Genomic DNA, 15,237 nt, shown 5'->3' with positions numbered 1-15,237 from the left:
ATAAATAAGACCAATTCCTGGGTAATAATAGTAGAATTTAAAAGGAGAGAGTGATCCAACATGGGATCCAGGCCACACAGCAGACTCATAGAATGTCAAATGCCCTAAACAGCATACTATTTGTTGAACTCTTTACTCAGAATCAGCCCTTAAGGCATTCGGATCTGGCTAAAAAGTTCGTGAGAGCATTTCAGGCATGGAAAGCCATGACACTGTGGCAAAAAATGACCTACATAAAAGATCTGTGAGTGAGTGAGATCCTGGTGGACAGAAGGGGCTATCAAAGAAGGATACTCTGAAGGGAGAAGAGAACTTCCACTTTGATTATGGCCCTGTCTAAATAACGACAAGAGTTTGTGGACTCATAGCCTTGGCAGCTCGTGACAAGAGCTTAGGTGATCACTGACATCATAAATAAGAGTGTCAGTTGTTAACAGGAGTCACTGTCCACTTGCTCCCGATGTAGGACCTCTGTCCTTAATGTGTTGTACTATGAGAATTAACGATAAAACTAATCTTCAAACAGTACTTTATACTTTGTGTGTCTGTGTGGGTGCAAACTGTTGAAATCTTTACTCAGTATAGAGTTGATCTTCTGTATAAAAAGATTAAAAAAGAATCTTAATGAAGAATGGGAGGGGAGAGGGAGTAGGAGGTAGGACAGTTTGGGGGTGGGAGGATGGGTTGAACCTATGAAATTTATATTTATTAAAGCTTTTTATAAAAAAAAGAAATATGAAAGTAGGTGTACCATATAACCCAGCCATGCCACTCCTGGGAATTTACCCAAACAATTAAGTCAGCATATGAAGGACTTATGTGTACTCCCCCCCCCCCCCCCCCGTACCCTGTGTTCATTGCAGCTCAATTCACAATAGCTAAGATATGGAATCAACCCAACAACTGATGACTGGATAAAGAAATTATGTTATATATACACTGTGGAATACTAAGTGGTAAAACAAATACGAAATCCTGTCTTTTGCAACAAAATGGATACTATTGGAAACCATTATACTTAGTGAAATAAGCTGGTCCAAAAAATACAGATACTGGGTGTTTTCCCTGATCTTTGCTAACTAAAAGAGAACCTAAATTGTAATGTATTAAAGTGAAATAGAAATTTTGAGATTGCATCATTGTTTACAGCCCTTGTCTTTATTATTGAGGAACAGTGTTTTTTTGTTCATACTATTTGTTGAACTCTTTACTTAGTGTAGAGTTAATCTTATGATTATAATGTAAACTGAAAATAAATGTTAGTAAAAATGAAAAGTAGGAATAGGAAAATGAGGAGGAAGAAGGATGGGAGCATGGACGGGAGGTATGATATTGTAGGAAATATCACTGTGTTCCTGAATCTGTGTATATGATATGCATGAAATTTGTATACCTTTTATTTATTTATTTTTTTGACAGGCAGAGTGGACAGTGAGAGAGAGAGAGAGAAAGGTCTTCCTTTTCCATTGGTTCACCCCCCCAATGGCCGCTGCGGCTGGTGCGCTATGGCCGGGGCACCCTGCTGATCCGAAGCCAGGAGCCAGGTGTTTCTCCTGGTCTGTCATGCGGGTGCAGGGCCCAAGCACCTGGGCCATCCTCCACTGCACTCCCGGGCCACAGCAGAGAGCTGGACTGGAAGAGAAGCAGCCAGGACGGAATCTGGTGCCCCAACCGGGACTAGAACCCGGTTTGCTGGCACCGCAGGTGGAGGATTAGCCTATTGAGCTGTGGCACTGGCTGAAATTTGTATACCTTAAATAAAATTTAAAAGAACGAACTAACTCAGACCTGTGAGAACTACATTAATCCATTCATGAGGGTGGAGTCCACATGAACTAATCTCCTCTTGAAAGTCCCTCCCCTTTTCAATATTGTTAAATAGACCACTAGGTTTTATTTTATTTCATTTTTTAGCAACCAAGTTTTAAGTATTGTTGTGGACAAACCATAGTGTCATCTATTTTTTTCTTGTTTCATTGCTTCTTGTTGACTATTTTTCTTCTCTTCTAGAATATAAGATCCATGAGTATAGGATCTGTTGAGTATTTGTCATGTACATAGATGTATTCCCAGTGCTAGGAATCGGACCTGGTACATAGGAGTAGTATATGATCAAACAACATTTGTTGAATGAATAAACTTGTGAATGAGAATGTGTGCTTTTATTTTTTTGTTATTGCAAAGTTTACATTTATTTGTAAGTTTATGTATCTTAAATGCAAGCAATTTACAGTGAATATCTGCAGCTAAAACCATACTACAGAAACAAATAGGAAGAATGAGTTTTAAAAAAATCTTAACAAAATTATTTTTTCTTTTTTTTCCCCAAAGAAACCTTTTATTTAAGGAATACAAATGTCATGCATTTTATAAGCACAACTTTAGGAATATAGTGATGACAGTGTGTGTCTTTATTACTTAGAACATGGGAATGTAGGTGTTCATGTTCATAGTGCCTTGTTTTCTAAATAAATCAAGATGATTTTCTTGTTTATTATTTATTAAGTGTCCACCCTCCCTTGCTCCCATTAATTGGAACCTTCTGGGGAGAGGCTGTTTTTCTTTGCTTCATTTTATGTGGTTCTTTTTCTTCCTGGCATTTTGTTATTGGAAAGGGGAGTTTGTGTTTGCTGGACTTTGAGCATTGATTTTTAGGTTTTCTGTTATAAGGAAGCAAGCAAGCTTTTGTGCATTTGCTTGGAATAAAACGAACACAAAAACTCAACAGGACATGGCAAGTTTATCTCACTCTGATTTTCTACTGACACTTTTTGCAATACTACCTAAGTTCTTAGACAAGACCATTAGACAAGAATTGACAAATTGACAGTGGCTGGATAGAAACAAATTCACAAAATATGAGTGGGTGGCAGGGTGAGAGATGGCGCAGTCCGAGGGGATTGTGCTTCTCTTTCCATCAGTGGTCTGGTTTCTGCATGGCCAGTATTGGCTGTGTGATGGAGACTCTGGGTCAGTTTAACTGTTGCCCTTTCACAGGACCTGTCACCTTGCTGCAGAGATTGTAGACGGCAGCCTTGTGCCAATTTGCCCACCTGGTGGTGCCTGGGCAATCCTTTTTCTTTGCTCTGTTAGGGAAGTGCTCCAAGTTCCCAGGATTGAGGAGGAGATAGGACTCTAGCCACTTTCGCAAAGCATTTAAATGTTTGAGTCCTAGAAGTCATTGATGCTCTAAGACCTGGTTCTTCAAGCATAAACTGTCAGGGGGTGGATATGAGCAAGAGAGGATATCTGGAGCAAGGGTTGGTGTTAGAGCTTGGTGTTTATTCCTGAAGAGTTGCTGTGTTTATTGAAAACTCGCCCTGCTGGTGCTTGTTTCCTCTTATTTCTAGTATCCCTTCTCCTAGCCTACTCTGTTTCCTCCTTTTCCTTTTCTCAAAGCACATGGTTTTCTTAACCTGACTTAGAGAGTGTTGATTCTTCATTCTGAAGGCTTGTTGGGTGGCCTCCATGTTAGCTGTGTCCTTTACTTAGTTCCTTGCTTTGCAGGACTTAGCCTTGTGGCCAATTGAGGGTATCTGGTCACTCTTGCTACTACTGTGAAGTAAATATCTAATCTGGCTTTAGTTACTGATTATCCTTTATCCATTTGGGATAAGTCTGAACTTGTCTTCTAACTTATCTACAAGTCCACTTTTAATGAAGCCTTCTTTCTTTCTTTCTTTCTTTTTTTTTTTTAATGCAAAATTTCAGCTTTGAGTCAGCAAGATGGGTATATGAAGGCGCTGGGGCCAGAAGGTGGCATTTTGGTAGAGCAGTGAGTGGCTTTGTCAAGCAGCTTTCTCTGGGCTCAGATATCAGTAAGCCTCTTCTCACTTCTTTTTCTGCCACTCTTGAGTCTTTTCTGTGCTAAACGATGATCCTGATTCCTTTAATCTTTTCTCACTTGTTCTGTTTTCCGGCCCCTGTGTTGTTTCTGCAATTCCTGTTCAAAAGAGTGTTTTCTTCAGAAATTTTCACAGCTGTTGTCTGCTTAGGGTTGTAGGTAATATTTTTTGCTCCATCTTCCCCTTCCCCAGGCTATAACGTGTGTGTGTGTGTGTGTGTGTGTGTGTGTGTATGTGAGTAGAAATGTGGTTGGGATGGGTAAAATGCATTGTTCTGCTCCTATCCCATTTTGACTATCATCCATGAGCCTGTATCCTATAAAGGTGGATCGATCAGTCAAAGGGTCCCCGAACTGGTAATGCTCCTGACCTCAGGGCTGGTGATGGCCTAAGTTTCTCTGATGCCAAAGCAGGCAACCTATTAAGAAGAAGATTTTTTTGAGATCAAGTTTTGTTTTGTTTTGTGCTTGTCTGTTAAAAGTAAACAAGTTCACATCCCCTTTTGTTTTGCCAGCCTTCTGGTTCCCAAAGATTTGGTGGATCAGGCCTCCCAGCTCTGCCTCCATATTCTCATCTGTGCCTGTGACAGAAGACTGGACTGCTGTGAAAACAGCTTTCAGACCACAGGCACACACATGCATGAACACAGCTTTGTTCTAAGGAACAGACTCTTCTCCAAGAGGAACTCATTCTGTTTCATGAAAGTGCCCTCCATTGTGGCAAAATTCTGAAGACGAAAGAGATAGAATTAGTGACTCTTTTTTTTTTTTTTTTTTGAACGAGACCTCAAAGGTCTTAAAATAAACCTTAAAAAATCTGGTACTCTGAGCTTTAGTTCTGAAAGCAGACAAATTGCAAACCTGGTGCTGCAAGACTTTCCTTTTCTCCTCTGATCTTTTTCCGTTTTCTCTCTCAATTTATTTTAACATCCCCTTTCATGGTCTTACCTCTGAGAAACTTGATCCAGGCCTTCCTTGCCGGCTCCTGGCAGGAGAAGCAGCAGGACTCCTGGCCCTAATTTACCGTTTACATTTCTCCTCTGTTCCCTTGCTTTGCTGCCCTAGTTCTTCCCCTCCCCCGTCCTGCTGGCCCTTCCTCTGTCAGAAGGGATGCTATCATGTCGTGACGTGTGGCTTTGGAATTTGTTGGCGGTGCTAGCCTACAGCTCTGGGCAGTGTTGATGAGCCAATTCTGTGCATGTGCTGCTAAATGAGGAGATGGGAGCATTTTCTTTTTTTTTTTTTTTTTTTTTTTTTTTTGACAGGCAGAGTGGACAGTGAGAGAGAGAGACAGAGAGAAAGGTCTTCCTTTGCCGTTGGTTCACCCTCCAATGGCCGCCGCGGTTGGCGCGCTGCGGCCGGCGCACCGCGCTGATCCGATGGCAGGAGCCAGGAGCCAGGTGCTTTTCCTGGTCTCCCATAGGGTGCAGGGCCCAAGCACCTGGGCCATCCTCCACTGCACTCCCTGGCCACAGCAGAGGGCTGGCCTGGAAGAGGGGCAACCGGGACAGAATCCGGCGCCCCTACCGGGACTAGAACCCGGTGTGCCGGCGCCGCTAGGCGGAGGATTAGCCTAGTGAGCCGCGGCGCCGGCCAGCATTTTCTTTTTTAGGGCCAGCTTTCCTTCCCCTGGCCCTCCAGCCTCCATGAACCCTGTTGCCAGGAGAAATGGAGAATTCTTTACCATGATTACTTCTTGGGTATTATCCCCATAAAGGTACAAAATAGCATCTTAGAGCAGGATGTCAGGGAGTCTTCCTGCAGTTCTCATTGAACAAGTTCACCTTTCAGTTATATTTTTTCAATGTCTTTGGGGGCCCATTCCAAGAGAACTAAAGCAATAATTAACACTAAGCAAAGAAAACTAATGTGAAGCCAGACCCTCTTAGTAAGCAGCTTAAAAAATTGTAAGTTGCTGATACAGAATGAATAGGAGTTTGGGCTCTGTGCTCTTCTTGCTTGTTCCTTCTCTGTTTGCATTCTTGGTTGGTTTTCTCTCCCAGGCTTGAGACCCTTATATTCTTTCCATGTTCTTGCTTGTGACAGCATGCTGGGATTCAGACAGGTAGAGGGAGCAGGGAGAGGCTACGTCCAGGTGTGCTGCTGAATCTGGGGATTGGGATCAACTGTAGAAGGGGTAAGCTTGCCTTCATTTCTAGATTCATTTGTCCCCCACCTCACCAAAGGTTTCTGTGAAATACCTATTTTCCAGATAATTCTCTCTGAGGATATAAGGAATGGAAAATTTTTTTGTGTAGTTCAAAGAGCACATTTATCTCTTCTGAGTGCTTAAGAGATTTTTTTTCTTTTTAATTAAGGTCTTTCTCCGGTGACCATAGTAAGACTCCCCCACACCCAATTCATTCAGGAGGTGAGAAATTCAATATTGTGTTTGAGAGGTTGGGCTTTAGAGTCTGATGTGCTAAATCTGGCTGTGCCATAGATTAGCTCTGTGATCTTGGGAAGGTGGCTTAACATCTCTGAGTCTGAGCTGCATCATGGGTAATAGGGGGATAATGATGGTACATATGACATATGGTTGTACTATATAAATGTTAACAATAATGGTTATTTCAGGATACTGATGGAAAATTGAATTGAAAGGGTTTGAATTTATTCCCCAAAATTCATGCATTGGAAACTTAACAGTGTTGAGAGGAGTAACTTTAAGAGGTAATTAATACTATTATTGCGAGAGTAGGTTCCCAATAAAAGGACAAGTTGGGCCCCCTGCTTTTCACTCATGTGATGCTGCCTTCAATGTGGTGACACAGCAGTGAGTCTCTCACAAGATCTGGGACTTCGTAGTCTCCATAAATGAATTTCTGTTTTTTTGTATATTATCCAGTCTTGGGTATTCTGTTAATGCAGCACAAAATGGACTAGGATCAACCCCATAGGCAATATAAAAAGGAGGTAGACAATTGCTAGAACCTTAAAGAAGGGCATGAGGTTGAAGAGGAGAAAAAAATATATAGCAAGATGAGCAGTAGAAGAGCTCTGAGTACTTTAATGAGTTACCTATCATCTTACTAGGTTAGTAAATTCCTAGTCTTCCCCTTTGAAAATCCCCGGATCTGTTTGTTTCCCTTAGAACATGAAACTCTTTGCAGCGGCTCCTCAGCAAAGATTTAAAACCCTCAGCTACCACAGTGTCCATTGTTACCAAGAAGTTCTTGTTTTTACAAAGCATGCTACTCTGTTTGGCCACCTGTACTCTGAAGTATTCTAAATAAAGCTGAACTGTACTTGTCAAAATAGGTTCAGAAAGTACATTTTGGGATGCTGTACCTTCGTCCTGACAATATATTTATTAGCTTGCTTGCTAAGTCCAGGATTGGTTAACTGGAGGCACCTCTACACAAGCTGGCTCACACCAGTACTCAACCTGAAAGCTTTGAGAGAGTGGCACAGGGTGGCTCATTTGTTCGCCAATGCCCCTGGGAAGTCATAAAATGGTGATCAGCAGCAGCATTTGTGAAGGGCCAGGGGAGAAACCGAACTGCTCCGGCTGCTATTCCTCCCTGTGTGTGTCTGTGTGACAAATAACACTTCGTGGGCTGATTGGAGCAGAGTGGCAGAGGTTAGGAGCTTCTTGATTTGGAAAATGGTTAAGTGCAAACAAATAAATTAGTTGAAAACCTTTGTTAGACAGTTTGATTTGCTTTCTCATGAAGATGCTGGGTTCCAGGCTTTTTCTTTCCATCCCTGATAATTAGAACACACTGAGAGGTCCGTTCAGCCTCTCTCAAGCTCTTGCTGTCAGGGTCTGGGTAGAATGGAGAGACTGGTCTGAAGCTTGTACAGCTGGGGAGCTGTCAGTGCTGACTGATGGGATCTCTGTCAGACTGTGTGGAGGGTGACTGGAAAGGCCTTGTGCAGAAAAAGAGCAAGGTATGGAGCTCTGGAGTACAGGCCTGGAGTCACAAGGACTGGGATTTAGAGCCTGGCTTTGCCACTGCTACCTGAGTGTATTTGTTTCCTGTGGCCACTGTGTTAGATTAGCGTAGTTTGATGGCCTAAAACAACAGAGATTTATTCTTTAGTAGTTTTGGATTCCAGAAGTCTGCGATTAGTATCACTGCGCTGAAATCAAGGTATTGGCAGAGCTGTGCTTCTTCTACAGGTTCTAGGGCACAATCTGTTCCTTGATTTCTTCCAGTTTCTTGGGGCTACCAGCATTCCTTGGCTTGTGACCACATCATTCTAACTTTCAAGACTAACATCTTAAAATCTCTCTCTGTTCTGTCATGATGGCATCTTCTTTTAATGACTATGTCAAATCTCCCACTCCCTCTTTATTTTTTTTACAGAAATTTTTATTTATTTGAAGGACAGAGTTAGAGAGAAGAGGGAGGGAGGGAGGGAGGGAGAAGTCTTCCATCTGCTGGTTCATAGCCCAAATGGCCACAACATCTGGGGCTGGGCCAGGCTGAAGCCAGGACCCAGGAGTTCATCCATGTCTCTCACGTGGGTGCAGGTACACAAGGGCTAGGCCCATCTTCCCTTCTTTGACTACTTTCCCAGGCACTTTAGCAGGGAGCTGGATCGAAAATACAACAGCCAGGACTTGAATGGGTGCCCGTATGAGATGCCAGCATTGCAGGTGGTAGCTTAACCTGTTATGCCACAATGCTGGCCCTTCCTTTTTTTTTTTTTTTTTTTTTTAATAAGGGCACTTGTGATTGTGTTTATGGCCTACTTGTAAATCCAGTATAATCATTCTAAGATCCACATCAGCAAAGTTGTTTTTTCCTTATAAGGAAACATTTACAGGTTCCAGGGAGTAGGACTGGGTGTCTTCAAGGAGTTATTCTGCCTACCATGCTCAGTGACCTTGGGCATATGACTTTCACTAATGTGAGCTTATTTCCTTATTTGTAAAATAAAAATGATAGTATTTTCTATGTTGAATTGCTATAAGACTTAAAGGAGTGGCTGGTGCTCTGCTGTCATAGTGGGTAAAGCCACTGCCTGCAGTGCTGGCAGCCCATATGGGTGCAGGTTCAAGCTCTGGCTACTCCACTTCTGATCTAGCTCTCTGCTATGCCCTGGGAAAGCAGTGGAAGATGGCCCAAGTCCTTGGACCCCTGTACCTGCATGGGAGACCTGGAGGAGGCTCCTGGCTTTGGAGCGACCCCACTCAGGCCGTGGCAGCCATTTGGGGAGTGAACCAGCAGATGGAAGATCTTTCTCTCTCTCTCTCTTTCTCTTTTTCTGCCTCTCTGTAACTCTGCCTTTCGAATAAATAATTCTTAAAAAAACTTAAAAGGAAATCTTGCATGCTAAACATGTTAACATATGTTGAAGTGGTGGAAGGGGGGCTGATTTATTGGTGTAGTGGGTCAAGCTGCTGTTTGCAACACCAGCATCCCATATTGGAGCACCAGTTTGAATCCTGGCTGTTGTGCTTCCAGTCTACCTTCCTGGTAATTTACCTGAGAAGGCAGCAGAAGATGACCCAGATACTTGGGCCCCTGCCATCCACATGGGATACTTCAGTGGATTTCCTGGTTCCTCGCTTAGGCTTGGCCCAGAGTTGGCTATTGCAGCCATATGGGTAGTGAATCAATAGATGATGATCTCTCTTTGATTCTCACTCTCTGTTGCTCTGCCTTTCAAATAAATAAATTAAAAAATTGGCAGGTATTTAGTTGATGCCTACCCAATAAATATTTTTATTATATACATACATGTATGTTACAATATTGTTATTTAGTCATCTTTTATGAAAGGGAGCGGAATCATTCCTTAAGAATTTATTTCTTCAGGGACAGTGCCCCATCCTGCCTACATGGCCTCTTTTGCCCTAGGGTCTTTGCCTTCCACCCTGCATGGTAGCCCCAAGGCCGCTGTCTTACCCAGTCATCTGTTTTCATTAATTGTGAGTGGGCTGGTCTTTAGGAACAGGTCTCCCCCTGTAGAGGGTGGTATGGACTATACGTATCCCTACCACATTTATATGTTGAAGTCCTGTCCCCAAGTGCGGCTGTATATGGAGTAAATAATGAAGATTAAATGAGGTCATTGAGGTCATTTAACCTGTCCCTGCCGCTCTCCCTCTCCTATATGTATATGTATGTGCACACTGAGGAAAGGCTGTGTTAGGATATTTTGAGAAGGCAGCTGTTTGTGAGCAGGGATGCTAGTCTTCACCACAAACTGAATTGCATGTAACCTTGATCTTGGATTTCTCCAGAGTTGTGGAGAAATAAATTACTGTTGTTTAAGCCTCTGGACTCTAGTATTTGTTATGGCAGCATGAGCAGATAAATACAGGGGCTATAACCTGGCTCTTACCCAGTTGTGCCTAGCCACTTAGGGATAAGCCTGGGCTCTGGAATTGTTCCCAGTTACCATTCAGAATAGTTTGCCATGTTGATGCTTTCCCATGGATAATTGTAACTGCATAATGAAGGATGGAAGAATATTATTTTTACAGCAGTAGTTAGTATCTGATAGCTATTAGCCAAAAGGTACGTGTCCCCAGCGAGGTACTGTAAATACATTTTATCTATTCTATTACCTGCTGTTTTGTGAACACATCCCTGAAGCATTTTAATCTTGTTTTTCATACTTGTCTTCAAGTGAGGAATTGTTCTGATTTGCAACTTTGGGGGATAATTACTATGTTCATTAATTTCTGTTCTTTTCTTCCCCTCCATTTATTTCCGGTTCCTTGAGAAAAATTTTCCCTAAATCTATACTAAAGGAGACAAGTCTCTTGATTAAAAGGTTGCTTTATAACACCAGGTTCTCTGGCCCTCTTGGTGTGGTGATGAGAAGGCCGTGCTAGCATCTTCTTGACTGGGCAAAAGTCTCCTTGGTCTGGACTCAGATGTAGCCTGACCTCAGGCTACATCACAGGTTGTTTTTTTTTTTTTTTTTTTTTTTTTTTTTTGACAGGCAGAGTGGACAGTGAGAGAGAGAGACAGAGAGAAAGGTCTTCCTTTGCCGTTGGTTCACCCTCCAATGGCTGCCGTGGCCAGCGCGCTGCGGCCGGCGCACCGCGCTGATCCGATGGCAGGAGCCAGGAGCCAGGTGCTTTTCCTGGTCTCCCATGGGGTGCAGGGCCCAAGCACCTGGGCCATCCTCCACTGCACTCCCTGGCCACAGCAGAGGGCTGGCCTGGAAGAGGGGCAACCGGGACAGAATCCGGCGCCCCGACCGGGACTAGAACCCGGTGTGCCGGCGCCGCTAGGCGGAGGATTAGCCTAGTAAGCCGCGGCGCCGGCACAGGTTGTTTTTTGTACAAGGATATTCCTGAACAATAGACAGGAGAGTATCATTGTTATTGGTACTTCAATCATAGATGTTAATCAGTACCAGACATAGTGCACTGCATTGTGGGTGCTCAGAGGGGTGCTTAATACTTGTTGGTTACATGAATATGTGGCTGGATAGCAAAGCTGCAGAGGCAGGCCAGGGGTTCAGTGCCTGGATGCTAATGAGTGAGGGGCACTTTAAGCTCCTGGAAATGTAGCCCAGTTGGCGACATCCTCTTGAGCGCCACAATGCCCTCACTCTCGGATCTGTAAGAGGAAGCAATAGAGGAAGAGACCTGCATTCATGATAGTTTAGCTTGCATTTAATTCTGGTGTTTTGGCCTTATGAATCTCTCCTTCATTGTAGACATAGACTGTTACATATGTTCTATGTAAGTGCAGATGTTTTATAAATGCCAAGTGATCATCCAAGACAGTTGAGGGAGGAGGCAGTAACACCATTCATTTGGACAAGTTGGCTCAGGATAGGGTAGAGGCAGGGATGCAAGTGAGTGAGATGTTTGGAAAAGGAACTGAAGAAGATTAGACAGCAGAAGCCAGAAAGGCTTTGAAGTAATCTGTAACAGAATGGGAGCTCAACTTCGACAAGTCTTATCTGGCTAGGTATCCAGGGAAAGAGCTCAGTAAGAATTTCTGTCTGTGAGAATGAGGAGGACAGAGAGCAGACAGCTCAAGTAGTGGGGAAGAAGAATGGTGGACCTTTGATGTGCCTTCTCTGCACCACCTGTCATATTATGCATATGTGATCATATCTATTTATATTCCTCTTCTTGAAGACAAGAGGAAGGGTTCAAGCATGTTCGTTTCTTCATTACTTAACCCTGGGCCCATCACGTGGCTGTACAATATGGCTGATGAACACGCTTAAGGTTAAGGCTTGGGTAAGCCATTCATTAAGAACTGAAATGTGAGGGACTGGGGCAGGGATGGGTTGGCAGGTGCATAACGATTTGGGGGAGGGTTGAATCAGTATAGAATTGAAAAGTGAGTCTGTCACTGATTGTAAATGATCCTTTAAGAATGTATTTGACATCTTTTCTACCTCAACGTCATGCTGGTTGGACTGTTAGATCTGTTCTGTGTGCATACAGAGTGGACATGGTCCCTGTCCTTACCAAGCTTAAGCCCTTACAGGGGAAAGGACAACTCTAAAATAAGGCAAAATAGGTGCTGTGTTCTGGCAGCATCTCCAAATCTGCTGTTGGGTTAGGGAAGGCCTCCAAGAGGAAGTATCTTTTAAACCAAAGCCTATAGGATGAGTACGAATTTGTCAGATAAAGAGGAGGGGAAATTGCCTTCCAAGCAGAGGGAATGACGTGCAGAAGCCTGGAGGTGGGAGATGAGATGCCTTAGAGCACTGGAAAAACTTTGTATGAGTATAAGGCCAACTGTAGACAGGGAGAGGGAAAGAGATGAAACTGCAGGCATTGGTTGAATGGTGGAGGATCTGGGATTTGGGTGTGGAATTTGGCTTTTACTCTGAGGGTCCCAGGGGAAAATCAGCCTGTTGGTTTCAAGCAAATTCATGCTCGGGCTATAGAACTAGTCCCTCTGACGTTTAATCAAGATGTCTGTTTGTGACTTGCTGATCTGTCACCTGAGGCACCTTTGACATTGCAGTGAATTCTGCCCATTTGCTCCATATGACTGTGGGATCTGAAGTGAGATCATTGTCTGCTATAGGCTCAGTCCCTGGTGTTTGATCTCAGACTCGCAGCCCAAGGTAGTGCTGCTGAGCATGTGGGGGTCAGGGCTGCTGCTCCTCCTCCTATTGCTCTGCCCACTTTCGAATCAGAGCGCCTGCACCTTTGCTGCATGTGCTCCACAAACTGAAAATCTCTATGACAATGTGAAATCAGTGGGAAAAGTTTTGGAACTGAGAAATAAAGACCTCTTTACCTTCTCTCCCTGCAAGGGAATTTGAAAAATATAGAAACTCTAAGTTATATGTTAAATATCCTTGGGGTTTCTTTTCCTTTCCTTTTGAAAGTTTTTTCCATTAACCAAAAATCCGACAGAGACGCTCGTGAGAAGATAATTCCTTTTGGCTGGAGCTTAAGCTCCACGTTGTGAGCTTTAAAAATTTTTTTTCATCGGTGGCGGGTTGGGACCCAACCGTGCAGTCACGGGAGCTCCTCACAGTCCTGTTGCTGGGTGAGGGATCTCTGTGAATCTGTATATTTTTCTCTTGTACTTACCTAATGAAAGGCAATTTAAATCAATTTTTAATCAAGGAGATGAATGGGCTATTCTTCCTTTGAAAAGAAACCACAAGGCTCCAAAGTCCTGGATACAATGAAAAGTGAAGTTTTTATTCGTGCATGTACCGTTAGGCATGGCTTTCATGTCAGGCAAACAGTAGGTGCTGTTAAAGTAGCGTTGGAAAGAGGGCATTCCAGGGAAATGCAGGAGAGTGCTTTTCATCTGCCCTTTGACAGTTTGTGCACAAGAGTATTAGTATGTTCCCAGCACTTTGCACAGGTACACAATACATGGTGGGTGCTTGGAGATGTCAGAATAAATGAAAGGATAGTTTTTAAAAACAAGAATTATGAATTGAAAGGCAGAGAGAAGCTGTTAAACGGATGAAAAGATCTTTCATAGATTCATCCCTCAAATGCCTTCAACAACTGGGCTGGGTCAGACCAAAGCCAGGAGCCTAGAACTCAATCTGGGCCTCCCATGTGGTTGGCAGAAACCCAAGAATTTAAGCCATCATATGCTGCCTCCCAGAGTGCACATTACCAGGAAGCTGGAATTAGAAGCAGAGCTGGGACTCAAACCCAGGCACTCAGATACTCATATACTCAGATACGGGTGTTCCAGGTAATATCTTAACTGCCATGCCAAATACTTGCCCCACAAGGATGGCTTTGTGTAGGATTTTCTTTCTCTCCTGTTGCCCTTCCCTCTAGTTTTTCAGCCTGCTATTTGTTAATTTCTTCATCCATTTGTTCATTCAACATAAATTTATTCAATCTGGACTGGTGTGAGGGCCAATTGTAGGGAATGAAGTGAAGGGAAGGCTCCCATTGAAGCACAGTCAGGTCTTTTTTTCCTCTTCATTACCTTTTTTTGTCTTTTGTTTTGGAAAATAGATTTCCAAGGTACTGTCAACACCAACATCATCCTCCTGAAAATTGCCTACTTCCACCTGCTTTGGTGGGAACAAATGGCTCCACCAAATGGTTTTCCGTATGACAAAGGAGGGTTGTAGAGAGAGTTGGAAGACTCTTCAGTTCAGTGGCTGTCCCTGTAATTGGTCTCTGTAGGATGAGCGGAGCAGGGTCATGGGAAGCACAGCTGACCTTGCTTGGATTTGTTTCCTGTAAGTATAGGTCTGTCTTCAGGCTCTAGGTTCCCAAGGCATTGATGTTTCCAGAGGATTCTCATGGACACCAAACCTTCGCTGCAGCCCAGCCTTCAGCTTGCTGCTGCTATTGAATGGGCCCCATGTTAATCCTTTTTATTACTGCATGAGGAAAAGGTTTATTTAGGTTACAGTTCTGGAGGTTGAAGAGTGTGACACATCAGCAAGGCTCTGGTGAGGGTCTCCTGTCAGTGGCATCATAATGTCAGGTGTCCGTGGGAAAGGCAGAGACCACATTATGAGACAGGAAGCAGACAGACACTGGGTTCCTATGCATCAATTCCTTCTGAGGGCATTCCCCTGTGACCTGATGCCCTTCCAGTAGGCTTCACCTGTTAAATATCGTAATTCTGGGGACCAACACACGAACCTTCTGGGGGATACAAACTATATCCAGATGGTAGTGGTGCCTCACTTCATCTGAAGGGTGAAAAAATGGCATTTATGGAGAGCCTTTCAGAGTGTTTCAGGAGCCTGGGTATTGGGAATCCCAGAAACTCTGGGCCCAGCAAATAAGAGATTCATCATAGCTGTGTGCCTTATGCTTCCTCATTCCATGGCTCTGTTCGGGCCTGGCCTTGTTGAAAGCCTGTGGAGGTTGCCTTCACCTGAGAAGTCTGTGAGCAGGAGCGTGGGGAAGGGAGGTCTTTAGTCAAACAAATTGACAGCAGTCGATGAGGAAGGGCAGGTGGGGAAGGAGAGGGAGGCAGTGAGAGCTTCTGTGTTTCTGGCTTGTG

General features: G+C 43.7%; 1 protein-coding gene across 6 annotated transcripts in view; it reads left to right on the top strand.

Annotated features, from left to right (window-relative positions):
* Nucleotides 1–15,237, top strand: part of SIL1 (SIL1 nucleotide exchange factor) — a 277,751-nt gene that overhangs the window by 55,824 nt on the left and 206,690 nt on the right. For 3 of the 6 annotated variants that reach the window (XM_089335931.1, XM_017341087.4, XM_089335934.1), the window contains exon 2: nt 6,163–6,215. The exons of the other annotated variants lie outside the window; for them this stretch is intronic. The gene's annotated coding sequence lies outside the window, so the exon portion shown is untranslated. The remainder of the gene's footprint in view (nt 1–6,162; nt 6,216–15,237) is intronic. 6 annotated transcript variants of the gene reach the window in all.

This window comes from Oryctolagus cuniculus, chromosome 6 (assembly GCF_051225735.1).
Source record: "Oryctolagus cuniculus isolate XC-2025 breed Fujian yellow rabbit chromosome 6, ASM5122573v1, whole genome shotgun sequence".
NCBI lineage: Eukaryota > Metazoa > Chordata > Mammalia > Lagomorpha > Leporidae > Oryctolagus > Oryctolagus cuniculus.
This window is presented reverse-complemented; position numbering and strand designations above follow the sequence as displayed.